Below are 22,811 nucleotides of genomic sequence, written 5' to 3'. Positions count from 1 at the left end.
AAACTATAAATATAAAAGAAATGATGGAATTAGAAAATTATTAGTAAATGCTAAAACTAATGGAAGTTTGATGAGGAATGAGATATTTACATAATCTCAAAATATCTCCCTATTACTAAATTTTCTGCATTATCTTGGGTTGGATCCTGGAATTGGGGAGGGGGGACAGAGTTATAAAGGACATTATTAGAACAAAAGATAAAATTTGAATTTTCACTGTGAATTAGATAACAGTATCAATCAATGTTAAATTTCCTAATTTTGATAATTGTACTGGTTATATAAGAGAAAGTCTTTGCTTTTAGGAAATACATACATTAAGTATTTGGGGTAAAGATCTGATATCACTAAGATACACTCAAATAGTTCAAGAGAAAAGCATATGTATATACATACACATACATACATACCATACAGAGAGCAATGTGCAAATGCGACAAAATGTAAACCACTGGCACATTAAGATAAAAGATATGCATTCATTGTACTAGTCTTGCAACTTTTCTGTAAGTTTAAAACTTTTTTTCAAAATTAAAAGTAACTAACTCTTCTAGATTGAATGCCTTGGTCCCTGAGACCTTTATGAAAGTCAGTTCCTCTAGACTTTAACAAAAGAGATTTAATTCAATTCTAACATATATCCAATGAGGAGGTCATCTATAAGACCCAATGTAGGTCCTACTGATTAGCTATAGCAGAGTTCTCAGAATGTGGTAGCCAGAGTGGACCTGCACCATCAGCATCACCTGAAAACTTGTTAAAGAGGCTCTACCCTAGATCTGTGTTCCACTGATAGAAAATAGGGTAGTAACAGGAGATAACGCAGTTAATTTTGCTTATGAAAGCAAAATTATGGGGAACAATGGTAGATGATTTTATACTTAATTTGGTATACAGTAAGACATTACTAAGTTTGTGACCAGAGGAATAATACAATTATTATATTAAGAAGATCACTTAAGTAGCAGTGTATAGATGAATCACTTCTGAGAGATTCCAGCGAAAAAGACCAGTTTAAGTTTTTTACTATATTGCCAAGAAAGATGGGTTAAGAATCTGAACTAGGCTATGGAACTAGAACAGGACAGATTGGCTGAATGTGGCATAGGCACATGGTAGGGAACTCCAGTGAGGATAGGGGAAGAAGTGAGGAAGAGAGAGAGGAAAGAGCAATCAAAGGTTACTGAGATTTTGAGCCTGGATAATTGACAGAATAGTTTGGATCCAGATGAATTCAAGAAAACTTCCTATAGCTGGGCCTTCTGAAGGCCAAGGATCCTAGCCTTATAATCCTATAAAAGCACGTTCTTCTAAACAGTGTCAAGTAATAAAGTGTATAAACCATGTTCCCCTAAACAGTGTCATGCAAGGAAGTGGTTTTCAGACTTTTAAAAGGATTTTAGAGATCTGTGAACAATCTAGACGAAACTGAATGAATGAGTTGTTTTTTAATTTTATAAATTAAGAACTTATAAAAAAACACTCCTATTAGCTGCTGAGATTATAAATCGGTAAAACCACTTTGGAAAACAAAATGGCAATTTCTGGATGAGTTGATGGTGTGAGTACTCCACAGGAGTATATATAGTGTGGCTGCTAAGAACATACATCAGTGGAATCAGGGCTCTGACACTTCCTACCTGTGGGATTTTGGACAAATAACTGCTCTATAGCTCAGTTTCTTCTCCTGTAAAATGTGAATAATAATAATGTCTACCTATTGTTTTGTATAAATAAATTCATATATATAAAGCACTTCGAACAGTTAGTAAACATTACCTGCCATTATGATAATGATGATGATAACCCAGACCAGCTGTTCCATGTCAAGACATACCCTAGAGAAACTCGTTTATGTGCACATGAGAAATGTACATATGCTTTCTACAAAATGTTTAAAATAGGAAATATATAGAAAGAACCTCAAAGTCCATGAACAGGAGAAAAACCTAGCATGTGTATTTAATGAATACTATATACCATTTAAAATGATTAAATATGTACTACATATAAAACATGGATAAATGTCAAAAGCATAGTGTTAAGCAAAAAAACAAGGTGCAATTGGATATATAACATTTGATACCACTTATATACAGTGTTATAGTAACAATACTGTTATTTTAATGGCTACATACAAACACAGGTAGTAAAAGATTAAAAACATGCATAGAAAGGAAACTTACTCCCTTCAGGGTAGCGAGTACTTTTGGGGAGAGAGAGAAATGAAATTGGAGAGTACACAGGGGACTTAAACTATATTTGTAAAGTTTAGATTTACTTAAAAAAATCTAAAACAAATATGAAAATATATCAAGATTGGCTGGGTAAAAAATAGATCAAATCTCTATACTTCTCTGTTGAAATATTTCATTAGATAAAAAACAGGAAAAAGTAAAAAAAAATGACAGTATATCAATTTGAATAAATTTTAAAACTCACACATTAATATTATTTATTTAGAGATGGGGTGTTGATCTGTCACCCAGCGTAGAGTGCAGTGGTGTCATCATTGCTCGCAGCAGCCTCAAACTCCTGGGCTCCATCAATTCTCCCACCTCACCCTTCTGAGTAGCTGGGCCTACAGGGGTGCACCACCGTGCCCAGCTAACTTTTTTTACTTTTTGTAGACATGGGATCTCGCTATGTTTCCCAGGCTGGTCTTGAACTCCTGGGCTCAAGTGATCCTCCCACCTTGGCCTCCCAAAGTGCTGGGATCACAAGCATGAGGCACTGTGCCCAGCAATATTTTTTAATTTGAAATAATTTTAAACTTACAGAAAAGTTAGAGAATAATATAGAAAAACTTGTATCTTTCTACCCAAATTCACCAATTTTTAAAATTTTGCCATATTTTATTATTATTCTCTCCCTTTTCATATACAGATATTATGAGACTAGGTTGCATATATCATGGCCCTTTACTCCTTAATACTTCAGTTTTTATTTCATAAGAACAATGACAATCTCTTAACTATAACATGGTTATCAAATTCAGAAAATCTCATATTGATGCAATACTTTAATATGAAGTTCATATTCTAATTTTGTCCAGTGCCCCACCAATGTCCTTTTTAGCATTATTTTTTCCTTTGTTCTAGGATCCAGTCCAGGAGCATGTTTTGCATTTAGTTTTGATGTCTCTGTAGACTCCTCAGCCTTTCTTTTTGTTTCATAACATGGACATTTTTGAAGAATATAAGGCAGTTGTTTTTCTAATAAAATATTCCTTAATTTGGGTTTGTCTGATGTTCTCTTATGATTAGAGTCAGGTTATGTACCCCTAGGCAGAACAGCATGTAAGTGATTTTGTGTCGTTCTCAGGGTACTGTTAAGAGATGTGTGGTATCCATATGCCCCTCATTGCAGACGTTAATTCTGATCAAAGTGTTATCCAGTTCCTCTATTACAGAGGGAAGGAATATGTACATCACATTGTAACTAATAAGCAATAAGTGAGGAGACACTTTAGGATCATGCAGAATATTACTCTTCATCAAACGTTCTCCTAGATTTACTGACCATTGATGATTTTTGCCCAAGCCAATCTTTACTGTGAAAATGGTAATTTTCCAAGTCCATCATTCTCTTCACATTTATTGTTTGGCATCTTACTGTAAGGAGCAGACTTCCTTTCTCTTTTAAGTATTCATTTATTCTTTAAATCATTATGGACTCATGGATTCTTACTCCCCCTCCTCCTGAGTGGTTTAAATGTCTTTACTGTTCTCAATTATTATTTTTTGTATTTTTTTATTGAGATAAAATTCACATAACATAAAATTCACCATGTTAAAGTGCATAAAAGTCAGTGATTTTTAGTATAATCACAATGTTGTGAAACTATCACCACTCTCTAAAACCAGAAAATTGCCATCCCCCCCAAAAGAAGCACTGTGCTTGTTAGCAAAAACACTGTCAGCAGTCAGTTTCAATTCCCATTTCCCCACAATTCCTGGCAACCACTAACTTTCCTTCTGTCTCTAGGGATTTGGATCTGCCTACTCTGGATATTCCATATAAATGGAATCATACAATTCATGGCCTTTTACATTCTGGGTTCTTTCACTTAGCATAATGTTTTCAAGCTTCATCCATGTTGTAGCATGAATTAGTACTTCATTCCTTTTCATGGCTGAATAATATTTCACTGTATGGATATACCACATGTTGTTTTGTTTGGGCTGTTTCTACTTTTTGGCTATTATTGAATAATGCTGCTATGAACATTTGTGTACAAGTTTTTGTTTGAGTACCTCCCTTCAATTCTCTTGGTATATACCTAGAAGTGGAATTGCTGGGTCATGTGGTAATTCCATGTTTACCTTTTTGAGGAACTGCTAAACTTTTTTCTAAAGTGGTTGCACCAGTTTTCAATCCCACCAGTAATGTATGAGTGTTCCAATTTCTCCATATTCTTGCCGATGCTTGTTAGTTTTCCTTTTTAAAAAAATTATAGCCATCCTACTAGGTGTAAAGTAGTATCTCACTGCAGTTTTGATCTGCATTTCCCTGATAGCTAATGATATTGAGCATTTTTCATGTGCTTATTGGCCATTTGTATATCTTCTTTGGAGAAATGATTATTCAAATGTTTGCCCATTTTAAAATTGGGTTTTTTATTTTATCTTTTTATTCTTGAGTTCTGTGTCCTCAAATATCTGAAGTTCAAATAATTCCAGATTCAACCAGTGGAAGAGAGACCTTTCCAAGATGGCTTCTGTGGTGTCTTGACATGCCACCATCATTTTCTGCAGCATTTCTCATTTTTTTCCACAAGAGTTGGTCTGGTCTTGGGTCATTCCATATTTTTATCTCCTTTCTTCTACAATGAGAATCCTGACTCCCTATTACATCGACATATTACTAAATCTTACCATATAAACTGGTTTTATAATCAGTATGCCTATAGTGCTACAAAAACCAAAACAAAATCTATGAAGAAGAGTTCAAGAATTTTTTACTGTTCTTTCCCCACCCCCAGAGGACTAATACAGTCAAAATATTATGTTAAAATTTGAATTAACTTTCTTTCTTTAATGTTGCATCAGTGTATGTTACTCATTTGAAAAAGAATTGGGTTTATTTCTATTTGTATTCAGTTTTAGTTTCCTTTTCATTCTCATGTATATTGATATAATTTTTTAACTATATAGAACATAAATACTTGCAAAAGTTAAAACTATATCAAAAGATAAACTCAGGGCTGGCCACAGTGACTCAAGCCTGTAATGCTAGCACTCTGGGAGGTCAAGGCGGAAGGACTGTTTGAGGACAGGAGTTCAAGACCAGCCTGAGCAACAGCAAGACCTCATCTCTACTAAAAATAGAAAAATCAGCTAGGCGAGATGGTGTGCACTATAATCCCAGCTACTTGGGAGGCTGAGGCAGGAGGATTGCTTGAGCCCAGGAGTTTGAGGTTGCTGTGAGCTAGGCTGATGCCATGGCACTCTAGCCCAGGTGACAGAATGAGATTCTGTCTCAAAAAAAAAAAAGATAAACTCAGAGAGTTGTCATTGCCTCCTCATCACTTCCACCTCCCATCCTTTGTAAATAACTAACTTTATTGTTTTCTGGATTCTTCTTCCTAGGTTTCTTTCTGCAAAAGTAAGTGTGTGTGTGTGTGTGAGTGTGTGTGTGTGTGTGTATTTGTATTTCTACATTTTTCTCCCACAAAAGGCAGTATGTGTGTGTATGTGTATATGGCATATATTGTTTTTTATTTTGCTTTTTTTCCCTACTTATTTCCAAAGAATACAAAATTTAATATCCTAAAAGGCATTTTCTTAGATTGTCCTGGGAAGGAAGTGGGAAATTATGACTTTTTCTCTGCCTTTATTTGAAGTCTGCCCCCTAATAAATACTAGCCTTGCAACACAGAGATTGCTGAAAGAAGAAAAATAAACTTTCTTGGCCGGGCGCGGTGGCTCATGCCTGTAATCCTAGCACTCTGGGAGGCCGAGGCGGGTGGATCGCTCAAGGTCAGGAGTTCGAGACCAGCCTGAGCAAGAGCGAGACCCTGTCTCTACTAAAAATAGAAAGAAATAATCTGGCCAACTAAAATATATATAGAAAAAATTAGCCGGGCATGGTGGCGCATGCCTGTAGTCCCAGCTACTCGGGAGGCTGAGGCAGTAGGATTGCTTAAGCCCAGGAGTCTGAGGTTGCTGTGAGCTAGGCTGACGCCATGGCACTCGCTCTAGCCAGGGCAACAAAGCAACACTCTGTCTCAAAAAAAAAAAAGAAAAAAAAGAAAAATAAACTTTCTGACAGTTGAAAATAAGGAGAATTGTCATTATCTAATATTATATTGTATATTTAAAATGTTTTTTTAATTATTTATTTTTGTTATAGAAGAGTAAAAATGTATTTCAGAGAAGAAATTGGGATCTCTACATTGTAAGCCTAAGGAGGCAAGGGTGATAAGAAAAAGAATCAAGTTCCTTAAGGGAATATGAGGACGAATGAAAGGCAGTGAGTATGGGTGACTGTTGACTTTTAAAGGAACAGTTTCAGTAGGGTTAAGAAGTCAATCCTAAGAAATTATGCAGAGTTGTGAACAAGGGATTTCATAAGTAGGTGCAATAGTGGAAGGCAAAGTTTGGAAGAGAGCACACAGAAGAAACAAGGTTAAAAAAATACCTTTGAGGTCAGAGAAGAAATGAGCAGGTATGAAACAGAGGTGGGGGAAAGCAAGTGGATATGGACAGACTTCTGCAAAAAAAGGAGAAGAGAAAGTTCTTCAAGATTGTGGAAAGGGGGATGGGTGGTTAGCCTTGAAAAGAACTAGGGTCACCCTGTCCCAAGACAAAAGATAGGCTGGAAAAACGTATGGGAAAACAGAAATTTGGTGGTCGAGAGGAGTAAAGTTGAGGAAGCTCATGTTAGCTTATGGCCTTTTCAAAAAAGGAAAGATGAGGTAATCTGTGAAGAATAGGGGCAGGAGCAGGGTTGGCATGGGAGAGGTGAGGATTGTGGAAAATGCTTGGCACAGAGAGGCCACATGGAGAACCCATGACAGAACTCACAGCACCAACATGACAGTCTACATTGGCATTTCTTCAGCTTTGACAATTTAACATTGTAAAGTATACTTACTTATATTAGAATTTGTGATATAAATGACAAGTAAACTCTTGATTTTCCCTATTTTAGTGGAACACTTTCCAGATTTACTAAATGATGTAACTGTTGTGAAACTGTTGCCATTCTTCTATTATTGAACTAAAAATTTTAAGTTTCCCCATAAAGTCACAAACAATATATCAAACTCACCTAAAAGTTGAATTAAGAAAAATATAGTACCTGCCAAATCTGAACTAGAAATATATATATTTGTGATTATATGTACACATTCTATTTACATGTTATTATAAACTAGTGATAATAATAACTTCTAAAGAATTCTACTTTCTATTATAAGTACCTAATAGGACAAACTGAATAGAAACTTAATTTTCAACAAAAATTGTTATTACATAGTAAAACTCACCATTCTTTCAGAACAGTTTTCAGGAATGCCTCTTGAGTTTTAGAGCAAAGAAAAGGAACCTGATTGCTCCTAATATAAAATGGTGGCTCATCCTAGCTCAGAGAGAGATTAAAAAGTAAGAAAGTTAAAGAAACTGAAAAGGCATTCTCTGAGATAACTCTGGGAAGGGAGTGGTATAATATGTTCTTTCTCTCCCTTTATCTGAAGTTTGCTCCTTGTGATTTCCTTTCAAACACTGACCTTACAACAGAGATTTTAAAAACAAACAAACAAACAAACTTCCTGGTAACTGAAAACTAGCAAAATTGCCATTATCTGACATTATATTGTGCTTCCTTACTAACTGTCTTTACTCCATGCCCAACTGGAATATAAGCCCCATGAGGATAGACACTTCATCAGTTCATTCTATGATTTATCCTCAATGCCTTGAAAAATGCTTAGAATAGAGTAGGCACTCAATAAACGTGGATTAACAGAAAATCAAATACAGAATCCTTGCACATAAGAAAAAAGCAAACCTGGGAAAAAAAGGCTTTTATGATATGAGTGAAATCTGTATTATGGATTAGTAAAAGTTGGCTATATGTTTGGCTTACGAGATCACTACTAAATATCTTACATTAGGGTTAAGAATTTATAAAATTCCTTATTAAAGTAAGTTTAAAATTTTGTCCTGAGTAAAACAAATAGGTTTAACATTTCATAAATAATGTATATTTAGTTGAAATTAGGTTTTATTCAATGAAATAAATATTTATTGTGATCCTTCAGAGTATATGATATAGATTGATGCAGAAGATTAATACAAGACAAAATATGGTAAGTAGCACAAGAAGGTCACTGGGATAGCCAGGTAAATGGTTTGTAAAATGTGTATATGAAGCTGAAAGCTGGAAATGAAGATTGGTGAATCATTTTTCAAAGGAATCAGCAACCACACCTTTTGTGGGATTTTAGATAGGGTTTAAGGAAGTTTGGGAAAGGTTCATAGGAGGTGAAGGCATTTGAGATGGAGCATGAACAAAAATTCCATAGGCAAAAATGGCAGAAGGTGTTCAGGCCAATGGAATTGCATAAGCAACATAACACAGATAAGAAAAGTGGGCTGTAGTCAAGGGTCCATTAGGATGGATTGGGGAGGGTATGGAATCTGTCCGGGGAAGTAATAGAAGAAAGGACTTGAAATTTGTATTACTGCAAATCTTGAGGACTTCATATTAATATATGTATATAGTTTGCTAGAGAACAGAATGGGCACAGATGAAGGGCTTTTCCTTAATTTATATGATTTAATCCTCTTGTCAATCATGTGAAATTGATAAATAATAAAATGAAGCAACAAAATCTAGTTACTAGTTTTATCTAGTCAGCACACACACATACTCATGTACACACATATGCAGAAACACACACATATTTGTATCTTTAGAGAATATAATAATGTTTTAAATAGTATAGAAAAAAATATATGAAAATAGCTTAATAAAAATGTATATATGCCCTGAATTTCTCCATGGAACTTAAAATCCTTTAACAGACATTATCTTATTGTTTTAAGAACTGCTATGAAACAATCTGACATTTATATAACACCATTCATTCTCAAAAATCCTGAAGGTTTTATAAACCCTGGAAGAATGGCTTTGTTAACGTTCGACGTGCAATCACTGAGGGATGAAGGGGGGGGCGGACAAAGTGGTAGATGCTCCTCAGAACATAGCAGTAACATACAACCATTTAAGAAAGAAAGTGAAAGACATTAGTAAATAGAAACCATGAAGAAACAAGAGCAGAGAAGATCCAAGCTAAGGTTGCATTGCATTTGTTAAATCCAAGAAAAACATTAAACACCAACTGGTTTTACTTTAATTTTTGTACCTTAGAATAACATATAGATAATTTCAAGATTAATAAAATTAAGCATTATCTGCTAAATCAAAAATTCTAATTTTTTTCCCTTTTTAAAATTGTATATAAAAATTATATATATTTATGGTATATAGCGTGATGTTTTGAAATATATGTATATTGGATGGCTGAATTGAGCTAATTAAAATATGCATTACCTCATACCTCACATCAATTTTTTGTGGCAAAAACACCTAAAATCTACTCTTTTAGTGATTTTCAAGTATATAACACATTGTTATTAACTACAGCCACCATGTTGTATGATAGATCTCTTGAATTTATTCCTCCTAAGTGCAATTTTGTATCCATTGACAAACATCTCCCCAATCTCCTGCCCTCTTTACTCTAGTCTCTTGGTAACCACCATTCTACTCTCTGAAGAACTAACTCCATTTTCTACAGTGCTTTCTGTCTGGAGAGTAGTCTGTCAACTACATCTTAGATGCTAAATTATTATTGATTCAATATATTTTCTGGGGGGTGGTGGTGGCTATATTTTTTGAAGGCTCCTCTTCCCCTCCTTTCTTCCCTTTTTGGACTGAGACTACAATGCTGAAAAACAACTACCTAAAAAAATAAAAATAGTTTTGTTTTTAATTTATCAGGTATATTAGTCAGGGTTCTCCAGAGAAACAGAACCAAAAATGGCATGTGTGTGTGTGTCTATCTCTCTATAGAAAGGGATTTATGATAAGGAATTGGCTTACATGATTAAGGAGGCTGAGAAGTCTCAAGTTCTGCAGTCAGCAAGCTGGAGATCCAAGAGAGCCAATGATGTGGTTCCAGTGTGAGTTCAAAGGCCTGAGACTCAGGAGAGCTGATAGTAAAAAGTTCCAGTCTGAAAGCAGTAGGCTTCAGACCCAAGAAGAGTCGATGTTTCAGTCCAAAGGCAGGAAAAGACCAATGCCTCAGCTCAAGGCAGTCAGACAAAAGTCGTTCCTTCTTACTTGTGGGAAGGTCAGCCTTTTTGTTCTATTCAGGCTTTCAATTGTTTGGATGAGGGCTACCCACCTTAGGAAGGGCAATCTGCTTTATTCAATCTATCCATTAATATGTTAATTTCATCCAAAAACACCATCACAGACACACCTAGAATAATGTTTGACCAAAAAAACGTGGGCACCTCATGGCCCAGTCAAGTTGACAAAGAAAATTAACACATCTCTGTCTCTTTCATAGAAAAACTAACAGAATTCTATTTTTCCTGAAGCAAATGAGGGCAACATAATAATGCATATAAAGAAGGCACTGCCAGATTCCCTACTTGGATAAGGAAATATGCCAACCAATGCCAAAAGGCTGTAGTACTTCAGAGTTTGTCTCCTCTACTCACCATATACGTGGAGGGGCACCTTCACTGGGAATATGGGTAGAAGTAGAGGGAATGTAGGGGAAGAGCTGGACATCACAAAACACTGCCACAACTAACCTCCCAGCACACATGATATAGTTATGAGGGAAGACAGTCAGTTTTCCAGAGGAATGAGAACACAAACCTTATAGATACATAGGGACTTTGATCATCTCTATAGCCAGCTCATAGTAAAAAGGGGGATAACATTCCTATTAAACCCCCAAAGATACCAGTTGAGGCCCCAAACCTAAAGATCACCTTCCAACAAAGAGCTACTGGTCAGTACAAATCCACTACAACCACCACTACTACCGCCACTAAAGCTACCATATATTTCAGAGGCTATATACCTTACTTATTAAGCCTTAAAATAAGCAAATGAGTATGCCCATTTCACAGATGAGGACATTGAGGCTAACAGAATCGTACTGGTATGTTTTTGTTTGCCTAGTGTGTTTTTGATCCCTTCTTCTGATAACAGATTCTGCCCCTGATGACAAGAGTGACTCATGATCAATCGATCAGTATCTGTCTTCTGGGATATGGGTGCTCAAGCAGGCTGGAAAGAAATTAAGGTAAGTTGTCTGACGACAGAATGTGAAAACAGTATAAAAGCTTTTGGGTTGAAGGCCCTGCAGTTGTCCGTGGTCTTCCTGCTCTTCCTGAAGTAAGACTATTTAGTGCTTAGTTCCATTTTGTGTGCTATCTAAGCAACCCATCCTGTGGCTTAAATTATAGTTGGTTGTGGCCAAGAAACCCTAAAGAATACATAAATACATTACATAATTTATCCAAGATCATATAAGCCTAAATTGGAAGAGCTGACTCAAACCTAGATTTTTCTGACTTTAAAGCCTATGTGCTCTTAATCATGATGCCCTCACTGGCTTTTGAAAACTGAGATCCTGTAATGTTACCTGCCACCAAAAAAATTACAGCATTCTCTTGATTTTACATCTTAGATTCTTCAGTAAAAATTTTTTTCAAAATAGTTAAGCTAACATGGAAAATCTTGTAAAATTACTCTATAAAATTTAATTTCATTGTTGAAAGGGAAAATCTTTAGTGGGCATATTTGAATTGGGTTATTTGGATATTATGTAAAAGGGACAGCAAAAGGTATATAAGAAAATGGCACTTGAGCTGTGCTCTTTCTCAATCAGTGAGAAGAAATGAGAATAAAATCTTCAAAAACCTTCCAGAGAAGCAGGTGAGGAGAATGAAAACAGTACAGACTTTTTGTTGCAGGTAAGTATAATGGGAGGAACCAAACATTTAGTCTCTTTTAGCTCTACAATTATGTGAAATGAGCTCAATCTCCCCAAACTGCAGTTTCCTTATCTATAGAACAGAGATAGTAAATCTATTTTTATAGGGTTGTTGGGTAAGAATTAAAGTAGGTTATATATGTAAAGCTTCTAGTATAGAGCCTGGCACATGGTAAGCATTTATGAAATGGTATTTGCTATTACTGTTGGAGCTATCCTTAAAGTGAGTCATGTGATGATGACTTCTCCAACAGAAGACTGGTGAGAGGACTATGGAGGAACACATAGTTGGAAACCAAAAGGGTAAAAGTATCTAATACATAGGAATCTTTAATTCTGTGTTAGTATCTCTTACCTTTCTGTGTGTGTACATGTATTTAATCTTGCATATACTGTAAAATGTAACATACATACTGAAAAGTACACAAATTTAAAATGTACAGCTCAATGGTTTATCACAAAGTGAACACTCAGGTCAGGAAATTCTGTAGCTTGCCAGCCCTGCAGAAGCACCCCTGATGCCCACCTCAGTTATTAACCTCTCCCCATCCCCCTAAAAAGCAACCATTATCTTACCCTATGTGATAATCACAAGTATGTGATAACCACAAACTTTCTTTTCTTCATAGTTTTACCTCTTAAGCATGTGCTACTAAACACTGCTACTTAATTTTTGCTATTGGAAATACAGAAACCCAAACTACACACTTGCAATGAATACTTAAATGCCAAGTCAATGAGTCTCTTGAATAAACAGGTAGAGACTAGAGGGCAAAAACAAGAATGTCTTCTAAAAACAATAACAACAATAAAACTGATTTTTTTCCAACTATGTGCCCGATAATACTGAAAAAAAAAAAAAAACAAAACACCAAAACCCAACCAAACACAAACAAAAAACCTAAACCCCAAAAAACACTACTACTTAATTTTTCTTTTGCATATTATATAAATGGAATCACATCATTTGGATTCTTTTGTGTCTGGCTTCTTTTGCTCAACATTGTATTTGTAAGATTATACATATTACTAGGTATATAGTTCCTTCATTTTCGTTGGTATACAGTATTCCATTGTATACCACGATTTTTACCCACTCTACAAATAGACATTATGCTGTTTCTTATTTTTGACTATTGCAGATAATACTGTCATGAACACTCCTGTACATGTGCACACATGTCTGATAATTATGTACAGAAGAGTAGAATCAATGGGTCATGGAGTATATATGTATTTTTAACTTTGGCAAAAAATGCCTATTGTTTTCTTAAGTGGTTATATCAATTTACACTCCCAATGCCAGAGGATGAGAGTCCCAATGCTCCACATTCTTAGTAACAATTCATAGTTAGTCTTGTTTTTTAGCTATTGTGGAGAGTGTGTGGTTTGGCTTCAATTTGCATTTTCCCGAATACTCATGAAGTTGAGCCAATTTTCGTATGATTATTAGACATTGGATATTTTCCTTTGTGAAGTGCCTATTGAAGTCTTTTGCCCATTTTTCTTTGGGTTATTTCTTTCTCTTATTGATTAATAATCATTGGCTATTCTCTTAGCCTGGCTATGTTGCAAATCTCCCATTCTGTGGCTTGCCTCTTCACTCACATCAGGGTGTGTTGATGAACAGAGGTTCTTAATTTTAATATAGTCAAAATTAAACAAACTTTTCCTTTATGTTTTTTTTTGTGTGTCCTATTCCTTAAATCTGTACACCAAGGTCATAATGACATTCTCCTTAAATCTTTTCTAGAAGTTTTATTGCTTTGCCTTTTACATTTAGATTACAGCATATCTGGAATTGGTTTTATATGTCTGGTGTGAGTAGGGAGTCAACGAGTTTTCTTTCCTCAAATTGATAATCCAATAATTCCAGCATCATTACCAAAAACATTCTCCTTTCCCTTTCTTTAAAGTGCCACCTTTTACATGTATGGGTCTGTTTATTCTATTTCACATGTCTATTTGTCCGTCATTGAACCAGTCCCACACTGTCTTAATTACTTAACTTTATAATAAGACTTGATAGAATTGTCTATCTCATTTTTTATTTTTGTCTCTATTTCAACTCTGATTGTCTTTACTGCTTAGATTTCCCTATAAATTTTGGATAAGCTTACCAAGATCTAAAGAACCTGTTAGATTGAAATTATATTTAAACTATAGAAAAGTTTGGGGAAAATGACATCTGTACAGTACTGAATCTATCCAATCCATTTTTAGATATCTTTAATGTTATTCAGTCAGGTTTTGAGGTTTTCTGTGTCTTGTATGTCTGTGTAATGTTTATTTTACGTATTTGACATTTTTATGTCAAAGTAAATGGGATCTCTTTTAAAATTTCATTTTCTAAATCTTTTTTACTTTTATATGGAAAATACAGTTGAGTTTTATGTACTGAATTTATATCCAGCTATTTTATACACTCACTTGTTAATTTTATAATTTCTCTGTAGATTCTTTTTGATTTTGTATGTACATCATTGTACCTGAGCAAGATAAAAGCTTCTTCCTTGTCAAACCTTTTCATTTATAATTCTTGCCTTATTATACCAGCTAGGATCTCCAGTAAATCTTTATAAATGTAATAATGTTGTATATAAAAGGTTATAGTGTATGTCCTTATTGAATGACAGATCCCACCACACCATTACATACGATGTTTTCTGTAGGTAATTCTGCACTCCTATTTCTAGTGTGCGAGAACATTTTAATAAAATCATAAATGCACATTGTGTTCCAACTGCCCACAGTATTCAGTACAGTAAAATGTTGTACAGGGTTGTAGCTTAGGAGCAATAGACTGTACCATATAACCTAGGTGTGTAGGAGGCTGTACCATCTAGGTTTATGTAAGTACACTCGATGATGTTCGCACAACAAAGTCACCTAACAATGCATTTCTCAGAATGTATCCCCATCATTAAGCACAAATATTAATTCAAAGTGGATCATACACCTCAACATAAAATCTTAAACTATAAAATTTCTAGAAGAATACATAGGAGAATACCTTTGTGACTTTATGCTGGGCAAAGATTTCCTAGATCCCAAAACTCAATCAAAAAATGAAAAAAGTTGATAAATTAGACTTCCTCAAATTTAAAAGTTTTGTTGTTTTGAAAGACACTTGTTAACAGAATAAAAAAAGAATCCATTGTTTGAGAGAAAATATTTGCAAATCATGCATCTGATAAAGGGCTTGTGTCCCGAATATATAAAGAACTCTCAAAATTCAATAACAACATAATTTAAAAAAATAGGCAAAAGATTTGAATAGACATTGCACCAAAGAATATATATAGATAATAAATAAGCACATGAAACAATGCCCAACACCATTATTAATTGGAGATATGTAAATTAAAACCACAAAGTAACACTGTGAACTATTAGAATGGCTAAAATTAAAGAATGACCGTACAGAGTGTTAACAAGGATATGGAGTAACTGGATATCTCATGAGCTACTTGTGAGAATGTAAAATGTCTTCTATCCCTTTTTGGACTGAGCTCTACATAATTTTTCTCAATTCTATCTTTCAGTTCATGAATGCTCTTTTTAGTTGTGTCACATCTGCTATAAAATCTATAGCATTTTTTAATGTCAACTATTTTATTTTTCAATTTCACATCTCCTTTGTTTTAAAATCTGCTTGTTCTTTATATTTGAAGCCCATTGTTTCTTACAATATATTATATATACTTATTTAACATTTAGTGTCAGAATAAAATTTGAGGTTTTTGTGGGTCTCATTCTGTTGTCTGATGTTTCTACTAGCTTTTGGTCAAGGTGTCTGAATTCCGTGTGTGTGTGTGTGTGTGTGTGTGTGTGTGTGTGTGTGTGTGTGTGTGCGCGCGCGCTTGCTAATTCTGAGCTATTCATTTTCTTTTGAACTATCCTTGAGGACTAGGAATGAAAGTAGTTTCCTCCTGAGAGGATTTATGTTTGCTTGTATCTGTGGGCTTCTGGGGGCACTTAGGATCCAAGACTATATCCAACTAAATTCTTGGCTGGAAGATTTTGAGACTACCAGGCGGGGCAACTTGGGCTCCAAACTGATGGGAAGTCTGCCTTGTTGTTAGATTTCCCGAGATGCTCTTGACCCCAAATACTCTCTGCCATGATTCAAGATAGGCAGTTTTCCTTATAGTCCTCTGAGGAGACTGAGGTGATCTGTGTATTTCTAATTCTCCCTGCCACTAAGGACAAGGTCCTTTGGGCCCCAACTATATGGAGTAGTGTTCTATTAGACCTTTTCTACCTTGGGAAGACCTTAAGCTTTTCATTCTCTCCAAATAACTTTGTGAGACCTCAAATACAATGTTCCAGTTTACTAAGTTTAGCTAATATCCTTAGGGTTAAAGCTAGACCTAGTGTTCCACTTACTTCTCTTTGTTTACACCTTTACTTATTCCCTGGTTTAAGTATTCCTTGTATTTTTGCAAGTCATAGAAGCATATGAAAAAGATGTTTTTGTATCATATTCAACATTTTTAGTTGTTTTCAGTGGGAGGATCAGGCTGTACTCTTAGTCTGCCATGTTGACAGAAATTGATGTTTTCTATGACACTACAATTTTTTGTGATTCATTCCAAAATTACATACTTAATCTTTGAAAAGGCACAAGTTTATGATAATAATGTGCTCTCTAAAGGACTCTAAGTTTGCCGAAGGGGTTTTAGAAACAATTATCCTAGCCAAAAACAAAGTGGATTTCAATAAATACCAATTAAAACTCTATAGACGGTACCTATTTAAGGTTGGATCAAATTAAAGCATAGAGTGTTAAAAAGAGCACTGAACAAGAAGCTAGGGTCCTGAGTTCTAGTTCTACTACTTTACTGTGTGATGTTTAGTGAGCCCCTTAATTGGCTGGCCTGTGGTTTCTTATGTATAATGGAGGGGTTGGCCAGATGATCCTTTCAGGACCACAACTGTGATAACAGCACAGAAGCATGCAATATAAATAGAGCACACTTAAGATCAGAGTTTCTAATGCATAAGACATTCCTTAAGGATAGCTTACTTTACATTTAAACATACTGTAGCATTATGTTTTAAATAAACTTACATTCTGGTGTGGCCATTTTTTCTTAAAAAAATCAATATAAAATATTTTTCTATATCAAAATGGATTCTTAATGATTTCTCAATATTTGGACATCTTGTTAGTTCTGAGAACTTCCTTATTGCCTTTCTCCTTTCTGGCATTTCAAATTCTTTAATGTAGCTATTAATATAATTTAGGGATTATCTGATTTTTGCATGAAAAAATACTAATACTCAAAAGTTGCAACTGTACCATCTGCCAGGAGTTTATGTGAAGGATTTTGAAAACACAGCCATTTAAAATTGTCAGCATATTGCATTAATCATTTAAAAAAATCAACCTAATACCGGGCAGATTAAACTGTCCGAAGTAAGTTTCTATGCTACACATTCACAGGTTTACACTGTAAGGTTGTGAAAAGAATATCTTTTTCAAATTTGATTAAGTGCTGCAAGATGTTGAAGAAACTCAGCACTCAAATGAATTACATGTTTGATGTCATTTTTGGCAAAACCTCAGAAAATGTCACATAAAAGAAAAACATTTTACTTAAAATAAGGTCTTGACAGCAGGCTGGAAAAGTTAGAAACTCCATTCCCAAATGAGAACACTGGTTATAATCAAACTTTTAATGATGATATTAGCTCCTCCCTTGAGACAATCTAAATACCAAAACAAAACAATAAAACACAATGTACACACATACACCCTTCACCTCTTTTACTTTGTAAAGTGAATAAACTTGTAATTATTTCAATTTAGGCTCCAAATATATAATCTGATTCTAATGTTTCCCTGCCAAATTTTCAATAGCCACTTGAGAAAGACAGAGGTGGCAGACTACAACATTGGCTCAGGATTTTTTTTAAAATGATTTTTTAAAAATGAAAGGTATAGATAATTTTCATCAGCAATGGAGATCAAGTCCCTGGCTATCAATGCTCCCTCATATTCTAAACCCTAGAGCTGAAAATGGTGGGAAATTTTCATTTCTCAATTATTTTTATGCAGTCTTTATATCCATCATCCTCTATATTTGAAGGTGTCTGATATAAGAGAATTAAGAAAAAATATTCTTTAAGCAAGTTGCTCCTTTAAGAGTTATTGGTCAATTTCAATAGAAATGTTCTCCTAAAAAAAGCGTATTACATAGAAAATTACAATAAAATTACATTATGGGAAAAAATTACATGTGTGTTTCTGACGTGAAGATTAAAAAATCCAGAAAAATAAATATCACAAAGTTAATCATGGTTATCTTTGGCAGAAGTATTATGGGATGATCTTTCTTTTTATCCTTTATGCTTTTCTACTTTTCTGATATTTTTGCAAAGAATAAATGTTACTTTTATAATTATTAATATGAGAAATACAGCTTTTTTTTTTTAAAAAAAAAAAAGACAGTAATAGCCAAATTAAGACTTTTAAAGACTAATACTTATCTGGATCAATTAACAAACCTATCTTTATTGGATCAGGAATGGCACAGATATTAGTATTAGGAGGACAAATTGCAGTTACTAAAAATATAGCTGAGGATCTTGTCAAATTCACAACATTGGAATTACATCGACCATGAGGCAGAGGGAATGGTTACTAGAAAACTGCACTGAGACAGTGAAGGGATTCAGAGAGATATCCTAAAAACACTGAGTCTTAAAAGTAGCAATAGATGAATCCTAGGCAACCACTAGATCTGCAAGATGATCCAGAATTTAAGACACATAAAGATATGTGGATGGGCTAGAGTTTATTTTTCATTGCACATAAAAATTAAATATGCTTATAATGTAGGGTACACAAAGTAAAGCTCAATAAGATTTGCTCATGATGGTTAGTAAGAAAGTATGAGATAGATTGTTCAAAAAAGAACAAAGTACTTCATGGATTCTCAAATTAAAGATGATAATCTCTTATTCACTTTACCAAAAGATTACATTCTTGATATAATTATGAGGGTATATACATCTTTATTTGCTATAGACATTTAAAAATCTTTATTATTTAAAAACTGTATTAGTGAAAGACATACTGTTAAAAAATATAGCATGCTTTCTAGTACATGAGGGTAATAATATGTTCAATAAAATTTCATTTGAGAGACTGAGTGGCCTAGCTACAGAGTAAAGCTTTATTTTTCCAGGACTTCCAGGAAATGAGGTGTTCCACACAACTGAATATTCCAGATAAAAGAATCTTATTTTTAATTGATTAAAACAACTAATTTTTCTTAACAATTAGTTTAGAATCTTTGACCATTCTCTATCCTAATTAAAGAATAATAAATACCATCTAAACTTTTCTTAATGAATCAGAGTCATTACAATGAGGATTAATAACTTTGTTTTTTAAAGATACTGATACACTCTCAGAGTAAATGAAGTATCTACAGCAAATGTATCCATAATATTGACTACTTTGTTCTTGTGTTTCCTGACCTAGTATCAAGTGGTTGGCTATCACCTCTTTCTGCTACTGGAATGAATGTCTCTAGCCTTGCTTTTTTCTCTCACTTTTTTAAAAAATTTTTTTGCCCAATAAAATGAGCTAGAAGAAAGGCTCATAGGTCAGTCCCTGCTCTGGTTTTTCTTTTGCATACTTATTTTTTTAAAAAAATTATTGAGATATACTTCATATTCTATAAAATTCACCCTTTTATAATAGAATATACCCTCTCTCAATTTTATTATTCTTTAATCTGTTTTGAACTTAGAAAACCTAATCAATTTGTTAGCACTATACCCAAAGTCAGAAGAAACAGAAAACAACCAATGGCCTGAGAAGCTTTCTATGAATCAAGCGCAAATATACTTCCACTTTTCTACGTAAATAAAGTAAAAATTAACACATAGCTTAAGAATAGATTACAGGGGAAAACAGGTCTGATGCTTCTGGCCTCTAAGAAAAAAATGACTCAAGGGTACCTGAAGAAAGTTAACCGTTTTGGAAGAAAGGACCAGTTTGGTCAATAAGAAGTATTAGGTATTAGGCATAACAGAGCTAAACATTCCAGGAGGGTTTCTGTTTCTTATAAAAACCAAGATTAATGTAGCTTAACACTATATATTAGCTAGATGAAAAGTCATCAAACTATATACTTTCACAGCCTATCAAGCCTGAGAAGCCCTAGTGTGACTTAATCCAGTATTAAAAATATAGTCTAAAGAAACTTGAAATGGCCCCGTGCAACTTAAGAGGTACTAAGCAGGTCAGGGATGTGTTTCGTGAAGAGGCTTTAAAATTCTTTCTTGATTTACAAGCTCAGATTGCCCTTTCTCCTTTAATTTCTGGCACTACTCATAGAGCAGGTATTGTCTGCTTAGAACTTTGAAAGATCTGACACCGTATCTCCCTAAAGCTGATTAGAGAATATGTCCAAACCTGTATCTCTTTGTCACTATGTTCTGTTTGGTACTGGTTTTGATATGGTGAAACGTAAAAGAAACCTGGAAAGGACTTCGAGACATAATTTAATGAAAAGGATTAAATAGTTTATTAAAGAACTTGACAGATCCAACACAGGAAACCAACTCTATCTCCAATTAACTATCAGTCTTATTCAAAATTTATTACCCTCCACTCCCCCTCCCCCCACAGCAATCCTATGCACAGGCCTGGATGATTTACAGTGGGACTAAAGAGACTCCAAGGCTGTAAACAGGATTGTCCTGCAGTACATCTCTTTTGACATTGCCGGTATCTAAAGTAAAACACCAAGTTCCTTGTTTACCTAAATTGGGGTGTTAGAGCCTACTGAAGATTCTAATGTAACTGTTTTGAATTTTACAAAATCAAATTTCATGCTATTATAAAAAATTTTAATTATATGACTACGAGAATGGTTTTATTCCTTGATGTTCTATTTCTTTCATTTACTGAAGCTTTCCTTCATACATTATCTGAAATCTTTAAAAAGCAAATAGTTGACAAACCAATGGCAAAAATTATGAAGTTATATTTACATAATGCATTTCTTCCTAAGAAGTATAATTATGTCTATTACTTGAAACATCCTTGTGATATAAGGAATAGCAGATCCTATTTATCTTTAAATATATACAGAGAAACAGATGGGTCCAGATTTTAAAGTAACTTGCCTAATGTGTAGAATAGATTTAAAAGTGGAACTATGTCTAGAACATAAGTCCCTAATTGTCTATACGAATCTGGCTAAGGATCTGGCGTAGGAACCTGGGTCAAGATGATAAAACCAATGAAATGTTGGTCCCTTGATCAAAGGTGATTTCCTAAGATGGTAGAGCCCCTGAAGAAAGTATCTTGTCTATAAGAATACCTGGCTAAATGGGAGAAACCTCCATTCACGCAAAAAGGACAAAACTAGGTATTTTAATGCACAGGTGTTAGAACATAATCCCTTTCTTGTTCTTATAGGTTTCTTCCCAAGTGCTTTTAATCCAAGGATAATACATTAAATTCTAAGATGAAGTGCCAATAGTCAGCAAGTGTTAAGACTTGCCAGATGGATTCATAAAACCAGAAAATAATATCATTGGAAGCTTTACTTAAGAATGTATACAAGTTCATACACATATCTTTTAACAAAGAATACCATTATAAACATGCAACTTTGAAAAACATGAAAAGTTTATTTTGAGATTTTAATTTATGTCATATTTACATATAGTTATATTGATTATATTTTTTAACTACAACTAATATAGTATTAAAGTTCATATTTTTAATCTGTAGGATTTGGCTAGGAAATAATATGGAACTATGTAATATTTCTCTTATTACACATTTAAAATTACCATTTTTATATAGTAATGTATATTTATTAAATGTTTTCTCATTATTTAATTTATTTCTTACAAGAACCTTGGGTGGGGCACTAGGCATTTATCCCTGGATGTATAAGAAAACTGAGTCGCAAAGGCTTAAATAACTTCACTGCTAGTGAAAAGTCTTAATATTATATTTCCTTACTTATTTTTTGAAAAGATATAATACTCTAAGGCATTCTTATGACATTACTGTTATATATAACAAGCAGTACTACTATCAAAATTACTACTAAAAATACCAAAATTAATGTATTTTTGGTCTCTCTATATTAGCAGGTACAGTACATGCATCCAGATGGAAATTCATACAGAAAATAGACCTATATTACACAGCAATATGCTATGCCAAACTATCCAACAGGCTTTTTTAAAAAAATAACAATTCTCTGCTTCTAAGTTTATTCACAGATTTAAAAAATGCTAGATATAGCATGAAATGTTCAAAAGACCAAATCATCCAGATTTGTCAGAATACTCAGATAATTTAGTCTTGGACTAAAATAAAATGCTGCATAAAAGCCAGATATGTAGTCATACAGTTCAATCAAGAAATCTTTCCTGAAGAGATTCATGAGGGTATTGAGCTCAACTGATGTATGAAGTTGCAGAGCCAAAGTCAAACAACACTTTTCAACTTCTTTTCATGTGAGGACCTCATTATGCAAATACCTATGAGAACGTCTGGATCTGTTCCCAGAGTTTATGTGGTTCTAACCTTGGAGTATCTGTCAGCTGGGAAGATACGTTATTCTGACATACAATCAAGGAAGCCTAAAATTTTGCTTTGTTTCTCTAATGCTACAGAGAGACGGTTCATGGTATCATTTTTAATCATGGTGAAAGACATACTACTAGACTTAGAAACTACATAGAGCAAGTTAAAAGGTCACAGGAGCCAGAATTAAACAGCTATTAATACCAATGG

General features: G+C 34.1%; 1 protein-coding gene and 1 long non-coding RNA gene across 3 annotated transcripts in view; one reads left to right on the top strand and one right to left on the bottom strand.

The window, feature by feature from the left end:
- Positions 1 to 22,811, bottom strand: part of CWC27 (CWC27 spliceosome associated cyclophilin) — a 203,462-nt gene that overhangs the window by 66,521 nt on the left and 114,130 nt on the right. The window lies entirely within an intron of this gene.
- LOC123648654 overlaps positions 1 to 22,811 on the top strand; it is a 44,126-nt gene that overhangs the window by 10,082 nt on the left and 11,233 nt on the right. Inside the window, exons 2-3 of the long non-coding RNA XR_006738693.1 lie at positions 11,242 to 11,335; positions 11,924 to 12,008. This is a non-coding gene — a long non-coding RNA (uncharacterized LOC123648654). The remainder of the gene's footprint in view (positions 1 to 11,241; positions 11,336 to 11,923; positions 12,009 to 22,811) is intronic.

This window comes from Lemur catta, chromosome 12 (assembly GCF_020740605.2).
Source record: "Lemur catta isolate mLemCat1 chromosome 12, mLemCat1.pri, whole genome shotgun sequence".
NCBI classification, from domain to species: Eukaryota; Metazoa; Chordata; class Mammalia; order Primates; family Lemuridae; genus Lemur; species Lemur catta.
This window is presented reverse-complemented; position numbering and strand designations above follow the sequence as displayed.